This window comes from Castor canadensis, chromosome 7 (assembly GCF_047511655.1).
Source record: "Castor canadensis chromosome 7, mCasCan1.hap1v2, whole genome shotgun sequence".
NCBI classification, from domain to species: Eukaryota; Metazoa; Chordata; class Mammalia; order Rodentia; family Castoridae; genus Castor; species Castor canadensis.
The window spans coordinates 47,481,619-47,500,003 of record NC_133392.1 but is presented as its reverse complement, the minus strand read 5'-3'; the positions used below and the strand labels follow the sequence as shown (position 1 = coordinate 47,500,003).

Sequence of the window (18,385 nt, the reverse complement as noted above, 5' to 3'; positions counted from 1 at the left end):
GTGTTGACCCACAGCAGCAGGGCGAAATCAGCTTGGCCTAGGGTTCTCCGCCCTTCGGCGCTCATGGTGAAAAAGGCACAGACTTACGGGTGGATCCTAAGGAACTGGTCTCCAATAGCGAAGGGGGCGGCCTTCTTCCCGTTGCCCAAATGATCTGGATTTAATCATAGACCTAGCTCCTGAGTCCGGTCCCATCCTGAGGCTGTGGGCAAAAAGCCTGTTCCGGCCAGGTGCGTTTAGCGGGTGCTGGGGTCCCGCTGGAAGGGGAGTGGGCGCAGTCCCTTTTGCACCCAGGTTCTTGTACCTTCTGCCTGCGCCTGAAGACTGAGCCAAGAATAGAAGTGGGAGCTGAAGTGACTTCTCTGAAGTCACTTGTCGCCCGGAAGCCTCAAAATCGAAAATTTGGGATGGGGTGAACTGTAGTAGGGGATCCAGGCAAACCCAGCGCCTTCTCAGCTCTTTTTCAACTTCAAAGCATTTTGATGATGTGCTGGGTTTAAAAGACATGGAACCCAGTAGAGGAGAGGAGTGTAGGCGTCAACAAAAACCACGGAAAATCTGTTTATGTAAAGAAAAATTAAAGTTGATCTTCTATAAATGCTTTTTCAAAGTCTTTCAATGTTCCACCTCCTCTCCTCTGCCAATTTTTTTCTGAGTGTGTTCACCATAAAGAGTAAAAATGCTATCACCATGATGGGTTTTCCAATTTCCAATGCCTTCATAGTAATGTCCTTCCATAAAATCTAATCGGACCCTCTCAGCTCAGGGCCAACGTGAAAGAAAGCTATAGAAGGAGAGGAGAAGAGAGGGGAAGAGCGAGAGAGAGAGAGAGAGAGAGAGAGAGAGAGAGAGAGAGAGAGAGAGAGAGAGAGAAACAGGAGAGAGTATGTTTAACCCTGGACAGCCGCTAGAGGGAGAGCCGCTGGGTGGTTGTACAAGCTGGAATAAATATGGAGCCTGCTCTCTGATGGAATTTGTCTTTATGCCATGTTTAAAAAGCTTGAACTGAGTGTGATCAAAGGGAGTCTAAATCAGTCAGGTTGAAGCTACATAAACAGAGGGAAAAAAACTAGTAGTATGTGCCTTGGCAGTCACATTCCTTTGGTCTTGAGACTGCATTGCGTTACTATTTCACAACTTTCTACACCTCAAGTATCAGGGTGCCCCGCACAGAGCCTGGGCTGCTAAAAGTTCAGATAGTGATTTCCTTTTCCTGAAGGGATTGTAGGAAAGTACAGTGGAAATAGGAATTCTAATTTCTGAATTAGTTATCCACTTCTGTTTAATCTAATTCTGTCCCTTTAAATATATAGCTGATATATCATTTTGCTGGTAAAAATATAAAAATCATTTGGAAACAGAATCGGTCATTTCACAACGGACAAAAATATTTTCATTAAATTTCTCAATGCCAACTGGAAATTGTTACAAAAGCCTTACAAAATGTCACATATATTAAGGTATTCCTTTATGAACTACGACTTCCCAGTGCAAAGGCTCTTAAGTTACAATTGGGTCTCTAAAAATCAAAATCACCACCGTCGGGGAGGGGGGAAGGTAAGGGAGGGAGTTAAGATTATTATTTTCATGACTGGAAAGTCTGATCCATTTTAGGTAAAACATGTCTCGGTGGATTTCAACTAACTTTGTGAAGTGAATCAGAATGATGACTCAAACAAACAGTGAAAGAGGAAAGTGATTTCTCTGATAACCAGGTGTTGAGCATCTTGGTGACCCAACTCTGAGTGCCCGCTCGCAGAGTGGTCAGACCCTGTCCAAGCAGCTCCTGCTCTGTTCAATTCTGCAAGCGCTCACACAGCAGAATTGCCACCGGTATACCGGCTCGGATGATGGGCTTGGGGAGTGGAGGAGGGCGGGCGAGGGGGCTGACATCCCGCCGAGCCACCAGAGCACTTTTCTTTCCCAAGTCAGCCACTCATAGCCTCGCGAGCAGCAGATTTCCCTGTGTGCGCTACAACCGGTGGGGCGGGGAGACCTGGCGCTCACCCCACCACCTCGGCTGGTACTGACGTCCGTTCAGGCCTTTAAATGTGTCTCTCCTTGCGCAGGAGAGAACAGACTTAGTAGCAGTCACTTTGCTTGAAGGGAGAAGCGCCTCTGCGTTTGGAGGCGAAAGCTCCTACTCCCCCTTCTCTTCCCGGAGCTGCGTTTGTCTCTATCTTCTTTGCACAGAGTCCCCGCCAACATCTCCAGCGGGAGGCACATTTGGTGTTTGCTCCCGGGGCGTGAACCAACAGGACTCCCCATGCCCTGTCCTTTTCTGGTGGACTGGAAGATCAAAGATTGCTAGGTGCGCCAGGGGATCGCTCAAGGAACAGAGAGATTTGTCTGATTTTGGTGGGGTTGATTTTTTTCTCTGAACTGGTGAAAGCGTTCTCCGTGAATCTGCACCTGCAACTTGTTTTGATTTCTTCTCAGTCCTATGTGTGAGCTTGCAACATCAAAGTTTTTCTCCCTTACCCAAAAGACCTATCATTTTAACCCATCCTCCTCCCCCCCGCGTTGTCTCCGCCAGCCCTTTATCTGTGCGGGGAGTGGATACCCGGCGCGCAGTGTGGCAGAGCCAGGGGAGACTGGCGCGGCCAGAGGGAGCACAAGAGAAGGAGCTGCTGCCTGCCCGGGGCTCCCTGGGTGACCCTTTGCCAAGAGGAAGAGCTGGGTAAGGGCGCAGAAGAGAAACTGCAACCTTCCGGGACTCTGGTGCCCACACATTGGATTTTAATCACTATTCTGGTTGCGCGTCTCTGTCCTTTTTTTCTCAACTGGTAACTATTCAAGAGCGAAGCGCTTCGCAGGAGCGCTTTGCGGGACCTAAATCCCTGGCTGCTCAGGTTTTGTGCGTCTGCTGCTGCGGAAGAAGCTGAGTGGAGGACGCCGGCGGATGCTCACTGGAGCCTCACTGGAGGTAGGTAAGGGGGTGGGATCCTGTTTTTCTTCTTGAGCTCAGAATGCAAAAGGATGACTGGTTTCATGGAGCAGAGACATTTTTATCACCCTCGTTTCTGTTAGCACCACCCCCCATCTTTTAGATTCAAGCTCAGGAATAAGCAAATCTAACGCACCCATACTTCTCACTGCCAGCATGCCCTGACCCTTCCATACATGGTTGTGTTGAGGGAATGCGATCTTGCCAAGGAAGTTGATACCTTGTAGATTTTGAGAATGCAACTTGATTTTAGCCAATTTAATAAAGGATGTGTTTCTTGTGGGCAAGAATTATGGGAAATCAATGTCAAGTGTCAAATATAACTGCGACAATAGCTCAGAAATCATCTTCATTCTCGTCCAAAAGTTTTCCCCTGTGCAAGTTTTCTTAATGTCCAGATGTAGTGAATGGAAACGGCTTGTCCCATTATATGTAAACGGGAGGGGGGGGGTCTCCAGAATCTATCTTGAAGTGTAGATATCAAGGACAAGGTAATCTCTCTCTCTCTCTCTCTCTCTCTCTCTCTCTCTCTCTCTCTCTCTCTCTCCCCGTTTCAATGTGTACTCCGTTATCAAAGCACAGTGATTGTAGAGAGAGTGGAACACTTTTACTGTGTGCAAGGATCATGGGAGTCTTGCCTGAAGTTTTTATTTAAATATCTGACCCTTTTTAGTTGAAAGGCAATTTGGGGTAAGACTGAATTAAATATTGTAAACGCAATTCAGCATGGTAAGATTTCATATGCAGAGTGTGCAACTGATCCTTACTTTTGCACATTGTTAAATTTGAATTGCATGAAAAGATAGAAATGATCGTTGAATTTTGGCAAACTATAACTGGAAAAATTAAAAAATCAATATTAAAACTTGAGTGGCAAGAATATGAATACATAGATGCAAATAGACAGGCAAGTTAACTTTAAGAGGGTGGTTTATTGAAAATCAAGGCTCAGAATTTCATAGCTACATATGGTAATCAGTGAAATAAATGAACCAGTTAGTATTCGGAGCTTGCAATATTTGGCTCCATAGAGAGACTGCTGTTACATTTCATTTCCAATCTCATTTGTGGGAATAGAATAACGTTGGATAGATTTATTCACTTCCTCACATGCTTGTGTTATAGATTCCAGGATGTCCTATAAAGGTCCAGGATCTGGCCTCAATAAAGCATGCCATTTCCCCTCCACAAAGTGCCTTTTATATAAACTGCAACTAGTGAAATGTGAAAGGGCTGTTCCCTTTCTTTTTCTTTCCTTCCTTCCTTCCTTTTTTCCCAGTCTCTTTTTTTCTCTTACTCCTGTGCACTGGTAGCTTCCAATCTTGAGCTAAATCTCCCTGTGGGTAATAGACCTTTCCACTCATGTTTTCTTCTTCACAGAGCAGCTCAAGTTATCCTAAATGGAAATAATGCATTGACCATACGTTTTATGGAGTTGTTTGCGTAGATACTGAGTGTGTCCAGATCTCCTGTTGAACCAGATAGGAGGGGTGGGTGGTACATGGAAGGTAAAGGAAGAGCAAAACACAACTGAAGTGGTGAGAGGCCCTACTAAGTTAGAAACATGAACTATATACTTAAGAAAAATCAGGCTACTGTAGAAAAGAAGGAAATTAAATAAAGCAAAACTTGAAGGGGTGTGTGTGTGTGTGTGTATGTGTGTGTGTGAATGTGAATTATTTTCAGTAGAAATTCTACTCTTCTTAGATCTGCTTTTGTATGAAGAACTTGAAAACTCTAAGAAAATGAACAGCTATCATTTGCAGTTATTGACTTTCAGGTAAACTAATTTCAGGGCATAGGAGAGTTTTTCTTTCTCAAACTTTAACACCTGAGTATGTGTAACAATTGCAATTTATGACCCACAAAATATAGGAGTGTTCAGTTAACTAGTTATATGCTTAGCATCATGGGTGATTCTTGTTCTTCTCCTTCAAGAATCATCCTATAAAAATTACAGGTTTAGTAGTAGTGAACTTGCTTTTTGAGGGAGGGTATGCTACTGGCATAAGATGATTTCCCAGTAATTGTAATATTCTTAAGTTTACATTATCTTTCTTTTACAATGCTGTTATATTCTTCTGCTTGTCCCATTAGGAAATACAAATCTGTTGTTTATGTGTGCACAGTCCTGAATGCTGGGTGTTTAAAATTAAAACTGGAAATCACTGATAATAAGGTGAAGGAAGTTCTTCACCATTATTGAGGTCCAGGTTTAAAAAAATCGAAGTATTAATGGCTTTCCTGAGATGGTAACTTGAAGTAAACATTGTGTTTTTCACTCCCTTGTTAGAGGAATTTTTTAAACGCTTACTTTTTGTATTTCATATGTTTACATATTTATATTTTTATTAGTAAAACAAAGTTGTTCAGATTTTTTCTGTGACAAAACACAAAAAGTAAAACTTAAAAATCTCAATAATCAGTTTTTCTAGTAAATCTCTATTTCTGTTAATAAAACTGCACAATGATACATAAAAATAAATAAGTGCTTGAGGAAATCACAAACCAGTAGTATTCTTTGGATTTTTTTTTAAATGACATTCCCACGAAATTCTAAATTTCTCCAGCCAAAAAAGTTTAGCCATTCAACACCACGGTCTTCTACTTACGTGGTGTTCATTAACACTTTGGGGTCAGAACTCTAATTTCTTTAAGACTTTTTATGAAGTGCTGCTTGTATAAAATATGTTTTATAGTTCTCCAGTACTTTGAAACCTTATGTAATAACACTACAGTATCATATTTGTATAAAGGAATAGAATATTGCATTTTCTTTAAAAAACACAAAAAACTTCAGTCAACTGGCATTTCCCAAAGTTGCTTTATGCTATGTCAAAGGATTTATTAGTTTCTATATTAAATCATGTGCAGGTTGAAGTTCAAAATACAGCTTTCATGAAAATGTGTCCTTTCTAGTAACAGCAGAGATTAATGTACTTATAAGGTTATTTTTGAGTTTATGTTTTTTTAACCTCCTATTAGAGGTTCAAAACATCTCCTTAGTTGGTGTCACCCTAAGAAGTTGCAAGCCCTTGAATGAAATCATGAAACTTGTTTAATCCTAGCAAAGTAACTTTACCAAAAGAAAGGATGCTTTTGATTCTTATGGTCCCCAAATCCCAGATATCAGAAATGAAATAGGGAGAATAAAACATAATGTCACAGAACCCATGATTCCTGCCAGAGTTTAGAGGGTTGCTTTGTCAAGTGATGGCACCACTGATTCCACAGTGAGAGAATATTGTTTTATAAATCTAGGAACTTTCTCTGGCACATAGCTTCTTTCCCCATGGGGTGAAAGAGAGTAGTCCACATGGTGGTGCTATTGTGATGCATAATATTTTGAATAATTCTGCCCTTTGAACTATCTTTAGCAACATTTATACCAATGGAAATATTGGAACTTTCTCTAATGATAGATTTTATGGAAGCTTTCCTCCGCTAAACCAATAGGTATTTGTTAGAGGTTCTTATTTCCAATTATTGACAAGGACTTCTTTAAAAACTACAACAAGATAAAAAACAACTCCCCAATCTCTGTCCAAAAGGATCTAGTAGCTATCACTGCTATATTTTCTCCCCTCTTGTTTTTCTGTGGTGACATAAGTGACATCATATCTATAGAAGATAAGAATTCTTAGATGATTTTTACATGTGTTAGAAATACATATTTTTATCAACCACAATGTTGGATTTATTCTCTGCCCCTTGCTCATGAAATTAGAATGTCTCCTCATGCACACATTCCATTTGTGTTACAGTGAATTCACCTATATCATCAAAAGGTCCATTCTCACTAATAGTCAGTGAATTAATTCATTCAATAGGATTGTTACATTTTAAAAGAGGACCACCAAAGAAAGATAAATCTTAACACATATCTCTTGTGAAGGTTTGCTTTCACAAACCCATCATAGCCACATTGCATCATGGTTGAGGGCTGCTGCTTTGATGTCTCATAGAGTGCCAGCACTTACCCAAAGTTCTCAGGAGAAATAAGAAACAAATTTTTGCACAAAATCAGATTTGGGCAAGTAGGATAGGACACAAGCATTTAACAAAAATTCACAAACAGAAGTTAAAGTTCAGGGACTAGAAATTTGTCATAAAAGTGGACCACATGGTAGATCCACTGCTGTTCTAGCCTTGCCTTTTGCGCAGATTTATGAATGGGATCAAACTAGAAGACTTATCTGTAGTAGGCTGAGCAAATCTAAAAGGCAGAAGAAATAATGGTAGTTGGGTCCAGTCCATATTTCGTTTGAGAGTTGGGGAAAGGCATTCACAATTTGCCTCTTTCTTAAGTTCTTTTGCCAATTTGAGAAATTTTGTGTGACGCCAACTAAAAGGTTGATTCTGGGTGAAAAGTGATTATTTTTTCTTTATTCTTAAAACTATATTTGTCTTCTAAGGAGTAAATCTCCTTGGTTACTTTTTAGCAAAATGCTTATAATTTAAATAAAATGTCTAACATTTATGAAGAAATATTCTTTACACTTAAATGTTGCTGGATTGCATCCTAAAGCAGCATAGATAGAGTGAAACAGATATTGGCACACATTTTAAAAATGAATAAAACATTAGAAATGATTTATGTGATTTTAAGTATTTTCGTGCCTGCTAGACATGGACTCTTCCCCTTGAGCCATGCCTCCAGCCCAATTTTATCTTTTTTATACATACCCCAAATATTAAGAAATCACATACATGATGTGTATGATGAATGTTTATGTGCATATATATTAAATTTTTTTGTAGATTTATCTTTTTATCTGTATTATTTTCATTCCTTTTCCTATTCCTAAATAATTAATTATTAAGTGATCTTTAAATCTTACGCAAAAAATTTCTCTACTGAAAAATCTTAGAAAGAAAACTAACAATCAAACAGGCATAAATTAAAAAACCAAAGTTTCCTAGTTGTCATTATTTTTATGGCTAAAACAAAAAGTTAAATGCTTTTTAAATTATTATTTATAGATTTCAATATACTTAGAAGAATAAAAATTGAGTTCAGTAAAGTTATGATTTGATAACTGGATCAACAGAAGGTAATTGCTATTTTAAAAAAAGTTTTGTAACATTGAAATAATATGTGAATGTATTCAGAAAAAATTTTACTAAATATTATATTAGCATATGCATATCATTTTATGCTGTTTGAAATGGGTTCATAAGTGTTGAACAAAATTTAAAATTATTAAAAGCATCTTTAGCTGTAAAGATATATGCAGTATTTAAAGTTGACCTGGTATCATTATCTGCACTTTTTTTCATAGTACTTGTTACAGGTGTTAAATCCTGAAAGTTGAATATAATTAAAAAAACCTCAATATTAATTATGATACCACTCTAGCATATATTTTCTCTGACTTTGTAATAAACATAAAAACTTAATATTAAGTTTTATTATTTCTTCTGAGGAATATGATACTCACTTATTGAAAATAAAATAATAAATTTTCAGGGTACAAATATGAGACACTTGGAATTGTAGATTTCTTTATAAAATTCTAAAAATTGTTAAAAGTACATATAATGCATTAAGTAGTCTGCGATATCAAATTACCTGGTATTATGATTTTCCATCCTTAATTTTCTAAAATGTAGGTTAACTTAAAACAGCATATAATTTAAAACCTCCATAGATATATGTACTTTTGGTATCTACTGTGACATGGTCTAATTTAAGTCTCGATTTTTGTAACCAGAGATGCAAAAGTTATGATCTAATGAAAATTCACAGAACACACTTGCAAACAACCCCAAAGAGAGATTTTTAAAGTATGAACAAAATTCCCCAGCTCCCACAGTTATTCACACTGTGAAATAGATGGTGTGGACTTAGTTTTAGCAATGCTTTGCTATTCGCTTTTAGAATACATCTGGTCCATGATATACTGAGGACTGTTAAAATGTATGAAGGAATCACAAACCCACCATAAACATCTTGTTTCACAAAGAACAGATTAAACTTGCTGGAAAAGCACAATGAGTTTATATTATCAATTGTGAACACTTACTTAAGTCAGGGCATATCAGTTATTACAAACAAAGCAGAGGGTGAGCAAGAGAACAGTACCTCCTACACCTTGGGCCACTCTACCAGCCCTTTCATTTGTGATGGATTTTTTCGAGATAGGATCTCACAAACTATTTGCCTAGCTTCAAACTGTGATCCTCCAGATCTCTGCCTCCTGAGTAGGTGGGATTACAGACATGAGCCACCATGTCCAGTCCCATGTTCTTTACAGACAAAGAAGCATTATAAGTTTAGGAATTCAATATTAGGAAAATATACTAATGTCTCTAGGCAAAATTAATTACAAGTAAAAAGCTACGCAAAGAAAACTCACTGAATCAGCTTTAAAACAATTGAAATTGAGGCATTCCAGTATTTAAAATAAATATTGTATGTGACTACTGCGTTCAGTACTATTCTTCACCTGGAAATATATACTTTTCTACATGACAAATAATGAAAAACACATTTTAGAAATTTTAAGTATGCATGTAATATCTTTATATTTGCAAAATAACTACATGCCTATATAGGCTCTAACATTTTGATGATCTATATGCAGTAGTTACTTTGTGCCTATTACTGCTTTTAGTACTTTACATTTATTACTCACTTAATCCTGTACCTTCCTGAAGTGTTGTAATTTCTCCAGCTTATAGATAAGAAATGTATGTTTGAGAAAGTTAAAATCTTTATTCAGAGTTACTCAGTCAAGAAAATAAGGCTGTGGATTCAGATCAAGGATCCAGACATTGTGTTCTTGATTTGTACCTTCTAAGGGTTCTTGATGGTATTTCAAATAAATACCATCACCTATAGTATTAAGAGTTTCATCCTTACTAAGGTCAACCCCAGTGCTAGTGATTGCTTTTTATCCATAAGAATTTCCTCTTCTAATGACGTTTTTACCTGCATAATGTTTTAAAAATGTTTTAACTTTGAGGTATATGTTTTAAATTCTTAGAAGTTAACTGTATGATTATTTGATATCTTTTTTTCTTTCACTAAAGGAAGAATCCCTAGTTTTAGCATTTAAATCACAAAGGATATTGGATTGTTAGGTCAATATATGTGGGTGAATTTTTTCAATGTATAGCTGTTTCTTAAAAAGAATTTTATCTGCAAGTGTTGAGAGAGTACCTTTACAATCCTGCTTTTATTGTTTGCATTTTTTACAATTTGATATTTAACTTAAAACCAAACTTTACTGAATTCCTTTATGTTTCACAAAGTTCAATAGGAGTTCTTGATTCATTTCTCATCATATTTAGGTATATTCTCTTCATGAGTATTCACACATATTGTGATATTGGTGGGCAAAGAATACTCTTCATAATGTGACTGCTAATGAATGAATTGCCTCCTAGGCTTCTTTAGGTCAATACACAGCAGTAGTTATGGTTCAAGGTGAGTACTTGAGCATCCTGAATGCAATGTCTACTTTCTTTGAAGCTGGATGTTTTTCTTAGAGCTTTTGTGCTTCACTTTCCTGACTGCTTGTATCTTGTGAGTGTTGCAAGACTTGAAGTATCGTGGTTATGTTAGTGCTTGACAGAGTTCGGGCTCTTTAAAGGTAAACATTTTGAACAACTTTGAGGAAAACCAATAGAAAACATGAAATCAATATGAATTTTTGGTTGATGCGTATAAAAAGACTTACACACACAAATATACATATATAAAATGAAACACACATATATATTTAAATGAAACTACTGTTAAACTTGCTCATTATTGTTGCTATCAGAGCACTTTTTGGAATGTTCAATTTTCTAGCATTAATTAATTCACAGACAAAAACCTACAACAAATAGCACCTACCTTAAATTTTTTGAGAGGATAACTAAAAAAGTTTTAGCTAAGTGAATTTTCCTATTGAATGACTGGTTCAATTAAAAATGAAGAAACAAATTAACAAAAGGAAGATAGTTTTACTGGCATTCTTCTTTGCTTTTGAATAGTTACAATTAAACAAACACTGCAATGAATAAAAACAACCTGGATTTCTTCTGGAATTGTATTTATTTTATATCTCTATTTGTGTTAAAATTATCTGAAATGAAAGCACAATTATTAAAAAAAAATTATATTTCTTGTTTTGGGGACACTGCATTCTATCCTGATTTCTTTAGAATTGAATTTATAGGAACTACATGTCTTTTTACTTTCATTTGTTTTTCAGAAAAAAGCAATGTCCTTCAGGCTCCTTTCTTATTCAGTACCATTGAGTAAAAGTTAGAGCAAAATTAGCTTAAAAGTTTAGATGGAAAATAAAGTCTTAGAATTGTGTTTAGTCCTAAAACCTCATTAATATGAATGAAAGATACATCTTTCAGGTGAAGACTTTGGCTTTGCAACTGTAGCCAAAGTATCTTACTAAATACCATACTAAACTGAAGGATGTAATGTAATAAGAGTTTTCCTAATTTAAATGATCATTATCAGACAGATAATTAAGAAGATAAGAATTAAAAGAAGGAGGACTGGGGAAGTTATTAGGTAATTTCATTCTAAAACAATATAGAATCAATACCATTTGTCTGGATACGTGTTCACTAATTGTTAGAGAATGTAAACTCAGAGGATTTGCCTGCTAGGGAATCATCTGGCTATGTCAGAAATTACATTCCATCACAGTGCAATGTTCAGTGATATAATTCTGGTGATACTCATTGATCTACTGAACTATTCGTTTGCTTTTGTGAGGTTTACAGCAGCAAAAATATGAGCATATTATTGGACTTTCATGAACACACTGAATATTATTTTAGTCTTATTGTTTGCAGTAATTGTGGTGAAGATTAAACCTTTTATTAGAGAAGTGTCATTAATATGAGCATTCTCTAGTATTAAGTCTCCACATGAGGTCTGGTTATACTCTTTTTCTTTAGAACTTATAAATAAAATCTATTTGCTCTACCACACACTCAGTATGTAATGTCAAATGGGGTCAGGAAAACTATAAAATTACCACTGTTGGGAAAGAAAAGAAATGGTGATCCATAGTCAATGATATCATTGTAGAATATACTCCATTTCATTCCTGTTTGCAGATTAGCAATCCTGGTAATACCTTGCTACACTAGTCAGGGCTGCCAGAGAAACATAACATAGATACTCAGATGTATAAGAGGCAATTTAATATGAGAATTGACTCACAGAATTATGGAGTCAGGTTTCTGATGATGCCTGGTCTGCAAGCTGTAGACTTAATAAGTCAGTGGTAAAATTTAGCGCTAAGCCAATTTAACAATTGGGCAGCACCAAAAGAGAAGTGACTCCTCAGAGGAAGAGGGAGCAAAAGAGTAACTTCTATAATAGAAATGGAGAAGTAAAAAGAAAAAAATAGTGATTTGTTACTATTCTGCAGTTGCCTTATCTGGCCTGCCACACTGAAAAGTCCCTAACTTTGTAAGTTTCTTGGTTGCTACTTATTGGTAGAAGTTAAATTCTGACTTTCTTTTATTACCAAAAATAGTTCGTTATGTTTTGCTTATGTCTGCAAGTCTGCAAGGTTCTGAAGATTAACCGGAGTTTTCTGCTCAGGGATTCTTCAGGCCTTGTACTTGCTAGTCAAGAGCTCTACAACTTGAGCCACACCTGCAACCCAAATTTACTGTTTTACTTACTCATTTTTGTTTTGTTTTTGAAACAGGATCTTGCTATATAGTCCAGGCTATCCTTAGCCCTCATGCCTCTACCTTTCAAATGCTGTGATTGCAGGCATAAAGTACACTACACTTATCTCTTAATTTAATTTTTTGTTTTATTTTGTTGTTTTTTGGTCAGGTGTCTTATCTGGTCCTCCTCAAGTTAGTAAAATTAACCATCGCACTTACTAATGCAGGAACCAACTATCATATGATATTATTATGTTTTCTCACCTACATTTTCTAAGACAAATCTATTTCCTGTCACCTCAGTCTTCATGGATTATCAGTGTCAGTACCACATAATATGCCTCACAGCTTTCCAGATCCTAAAAATTTTCCTTGCTGCCCACCAACTGAACTGTAGGTGGGATACTGTTAAACATACCTTACTGTTTGGTACAAACTTCTACATCACTCAGAATGTTATTTTTATTTTCTAACATCAAAATAACAAAGACTAGAAAAATAAACAAAAATGTCATTAATCTTACCACTGAAAAATATCTTAGTTTTTAGTTGCCTGTAATTATTTTTCTAGATCTTTTTCATTGAAATAAAATAAGCTATTTTTGTTATTAATGAACTTACTTAGCATAATTTTATGGCACTACCTTTACCACTCAATGATTGAGCAATATTATGTAGTTCCATTAATAGTGTTACAACCTGGTACCTTATTGAATTACATTCACTGATGTGTTTTGTTCTACTGTGTATTTTTTAATTGATTTTTCTGACAATATTTATTATTTGAATATTTTTGTCTTAAAAACTGGGTTCCATTTTTGGAAATGTAGGAATTTCAGAAATAATAAAGCAACTTTCTGGAAGGTATTTACAAGTTGTAACAGAAAATCCCATCTCATTTAGAATCTGGACCATCTGACTCCAGATTATAAATGCTTCCTTATACTTGGTACTCTTTCTCTATTATGGCATCAAGTTCACATCATTATAAACATTGCTCCTAGAAATATCCTTGTATATGTTTGTGCACACCTTCAATTACTTTCTTGCAATAACCATCTATTGTTGAAATATGGTTGGATTATACTATGTACTCTGGAGAGGAAGCTATTATTATTCAGTAATATATTTTCCCATTTTATTCTTATTTTGTATTTGGTGTTTTTAAAATATGACAATATTTAATAATAGAGCTCTGTTTCTGAAAGGATTTCATGTCATTTATAGTTTTTCTAATGTGTAATTGATTTTTAATGTGCACTAGGATTTTTCACAATTTGGCATCTCCAATTTAACTTTTGGTATAAAGCATATGTTGACCTGCATTTGTTGCTTGAAAGTTTATGTGAAATCTATTAATCTTTCCCATTGTAGTTTATGCTTTTAATTATTCACATAAAAAACTTTTCCACTGTCCAATCATTTGAATATTTAAGATTGTCTTCTATTTTTACTGTTTTTACATATAATTCTTACTGACCTAATTATGTTACAATATATTGAAAATATGATTTTTAATTATTTTCAAATAAATAATCATTTAATGACCATTTATTGAATTTAAATTATAATATCAAAATACGCTCCAAATTAATCTTATTGCTTCCTCTAGATGGAAAATTAATTCACATTATTTTAATGTCAAAATTCGCTATTATTTCTATAGGACATGTTTTGTATTTTAATCAGGTGTTATTACAGGGCATAATATAATGATCCTACCATATAAATTTTGTTCATATACTAACATATTAGTATGATTTGTATACTAGTTGTTGTTAACTCATCTTTGGCAAAGCAATAGAATTCCCAAGATGGCTCTTAGGAATAAATTAATCACTTTGTTTTCCTTAAATACCCATGGGTTGAGGTTGATCATATAAAAATAGTAACCAGGCCACTTAAAAATATGAACATTATCAAATTTAAGATCAGTAGAAAACATTTTTTCAAGGTCATTCAAATCAAGATCATTGTAATGTGCTATTTAAAATTGTGCTGATATCTAATGTGCAAATCACCTTTATATGAAAGGGTATATTAAATTATTTTACTATAGATTATTCTTGTTAAGAAGATAATATTAGAACGAAAAGTCTTGCTTTATCACTCATGCATTTAAAACAGTAAAACAAATTCCTTCATATCAGTTCTCTAGATAGCTAGTTGGTGTTCTATCCAATAACATAGACCTTTTTATGTTTCGCTGTGAAACTGGAAGAGCTGCTATAAAACTAATGAATGTGTTTGAATTCATTATAATTTCTAAAAAGAATGGTTTTCTCTGTCTTCTGGTCTGTATTTTGGTGATGACTTTAGAAAAATGAGCGAGGTCAGCCAGGCTCAGAAGACCAAAAATCTTACGTTCTCCTTCATAAACAGACTATAGATCTAGGGCAAATGCAGCAATGTGGTTGGACTTGGATCACATGACAAGGGGAGAGCACATACGGGAGATATAGGAATAAGTAGAAAACCCAAAACTTGAAAGTGTTTGATCTCCCCACTCCGGAGGAACTAATACAGAAACCTTAAAATGACAGAGGTTATCATGAGCAAGGGATCAGGAACCAATGTAAAGATCAGTTAGAGTTGAATCAACATGGGTGGTAACACATGGGTACATGAAAGCAATAGTAGGAATCTCTCCATATAGTTATCCTTAACTCAACTGGCAAAAATGCTTTGTCTTCCTTATTAGGCTTATGTCATTTCTTCAACAAAATTAGTGATAAGGGCAGCACAGGGATTGCCTGGAACTGAGGGGGGCAGGGTGGAGAAATGACCCAAACAATGTATGCACATGTGAATAAATGAAAAATAAATAAATAAATAAAAAGAAAAAAGGAAAAAAAAAAGAAAAATGAACATTCCTGTTTAGGTAATATATGCTCAGAGAATGAGTGAACTGTATACTTCCTGACTGTTAAATAATATGCACCCTACATTTCAAAATTTAAACAGCAAAAGCAGTTTTATATTTACTTCATTTTTTTGCTGCCTTCCAATTGGTAGAGAAATATGTCATTCATTGTGTCAGTGCCATTTATACCAATAAATAACTGGAAATATATTCAGTAATTGAAGCTTGGATCAACATGCACACACTGCTTTGAGCTGTGTGTGTGTGTGTGTGTGTGTGTGTGTGTGTGTGTGTGTGTGTATGTGTGTAAGGGGGGGACTTTGTCCAAGACAGAGAAGGGTGATACTAGGAACTTAGGAGAGAAAACCTTGCAGACTTACTCAAGACATTTGGTTAAGCAGGTTTAAAATTACATCAGAAGAACTGAGAGTCACTGTCACCATCATCACAAATAATTATCCTTATGTGACTGCTGTGCATTGTTTCTTGGTTTTCCCTAAATCATGTAGACAGAAGGGAAGGGGGATATTATTGTTCTTTATTATTTCGTACTTGTTTGAAAGTTGACCTGAATAACTAATTCATATCCTATAAAATGAGGCAAATATTCTAAAGTATAAAACAATGTATTTCTCAGCTATGTTTTCTATTGGTGCTGTCTCTCTGAGGTACAGGTAGGAGTCCTGAGTCACAAGGTGCTGCTAGAGAAAGGCTATAGTGCCACCCACTCATTTCAAGGGATTTGGGTAATTGACCCAAGAATTATCTTCATCGGAGCATCAAGATAGAAGATTAGAAGAATGGGGTTAGGACATCTGAGGCAAAGTCAATCATGAATTACTGACAGGATGGGATGAGGATTCTAAAAGTACATAACCAATGTTTTCCCACCAGGAAGGCAGTGAACTGTTGTGATGGTTAAAGTGAATCACCCTCAGCTAATTTAGTAATGAAATATAGGTAGCTGTTTTAATACTTAAAGGCTAAGAATTTAAATGTTACAAAATTATATTCAAACTATGCAGATATATTGAAAGCAGTCCTCAAAGATTTTAAATGTATTACTTTAAGTAATTGGATGAGATGCTAAGGTTTCCTACTGCCTTTTCTTTTTTATAAGAAAGACATAGCATTGATGCTAGTTGGAGATAGAGATAGCTATACAGAGAGATTCCTAGCATTGCTTCTATGCACATTATTAAAACCCACATTGGCTCTTCTGACTGCCTTTTTAATATTTTCGTATTGACTTCATTCTGCCATTCTATATTCTACACTCTAAATTTATGTTTATGTTTTACTAGTTTGACATATTTTGGTTTCATAACATCAGCAAAGACATAAGTCAAACCCTGAATTTTTAACTTGACTGTGGAAGTTTGAGATTGTTGAAGATAGAAAACCCTTCTTAGAATGTCTGGTTTTCTTCTTCAAATATGTTCTTAACTATCAAACAAATATAAGAATGTATTTGAAGCATCCCCCAATTTCCTGTTTTTATGATATAGTTTTCTGGCTATCTCATTTAATGTTATATTCCAGGAGGCACCTTGTCATAATAGAAAGAAAGAAAATATCTGAATTGAGAGTGTTAGATTCCATACTCAACTCTAAATTTTTTAATATTTAATTTACAAATAATAAGTCCATATGTTTATTTGATACAATGTAGTACTATGATACATATATATTTTGCTTTGATTGAATCAGGCATATATATATTATATAAGTATACCTATATATACACCAACTTATGTGCATATTATTACTTCATGGTGAGCACAAAAATCTGCTCTTTCAATGACTTTGAAATTTGCAATTATTAGCTTCAGTTGCCATGTTGTGCAAGAGAACTCAAGAACTGTTTCCTCCTATCAGATTGAATCTTATACCCTTTACCTAACATCTTCCCAATCTGTATTACCTCTTCTTCCTGACAAATAGAGGTTAATCATCATTCTATGCTCCTATTTGACTTTTATTTTACATTTTACATTTACAGACACGTGTAATTCTGTGCCTGGCTTACATCACATAATATCCTTTTGATTCATCCATGTTGTCAAAAATGACAGAATTTCCCTTTTTAATGCTGAATAATATTTCCTTTGTACTTATACATTTTTAATCTATCTATACATTGGTATTGAGTAAGTATTTTTCATTATCTTGTCTGTTGTGAACTCAGCATGAAAATGAAGGTGTAGATATCTTTGAATCTAACATTTTGACTTCAGTTCTTTTGGATATAGATGCAGAGATAGGATTGTTAGATTATATGATAATTCTAAACTTTGTGGAATACCCATACTATTTTCCAACATGGCAGTACTAATTTACATTCCCACTAACATTGTACAAGCATACCCTTTTCTACACACCCTCACCAATGTTTATCTTTCATCTTTTTGATAATAGCTCTTCTAACAAGTATGAAGTGGCATCTCCTTGTGCTTTTAATTAGCATTTCCCTGATGATTAATGATGTTGATCATTTTCATATACCTATTGGCATTTGTATGTCTACTTTTGAGAACTTTCTATCGCTTATTTTTAGTAAGGATATGGTATTTATGTATTTGTATTGAGTTGGATATTAATCCCTTAGCAGATATAAAGTTTGCAAGTATTTTCACCTGGTCTGTGAGTTATGTCCCTTGCTGAGCAGAAGGTATTAAATTCAGTGCAATCCCATATGTCTATTTTTGTTGTTATTTTTTGTGTTTTTCAATAATATCTTAGAAAGAATTGCCCAGATCAACATTTGCATCAGCTTTGTCTATTACTAGCTGTTTACTCTTGATTTCAATTCCAGATTAAAAACAAATGAAAAGCCTGATTTAAATGATCTCAAATGCTCCTTCTAACACTGAAAACCTTTGATTCTACAAATGTGTATTTTATTATTCAAGGAAAACTTCCCATTGTTA

The 18,385-nt window shown here is 35.2% G+C and overlaps 1 protein-coding gene across 1 annotated transcript in view; it reads left to right on the top strand.

Annotated features, from left to right (window-relative positions):
• The first annotated feature begins 1,985 nt into the window (after positions 1–1,985).
• Pcdh15 (protocadherin related 15) overlaps positions 1,986–18,385 on the top strand; it is a 1,704,270-nt gene continuing 1,687,870 nt past the window's right edge. The window contains exon 1 of the mRNA XM_074078885.1: positions 1,986–2,926. The gene's annotated coding sequence lies outside the window, so the exon portion shown is untranslated. The remainder of the gene's footprint in view (positions 2,927–18,385) is intronic.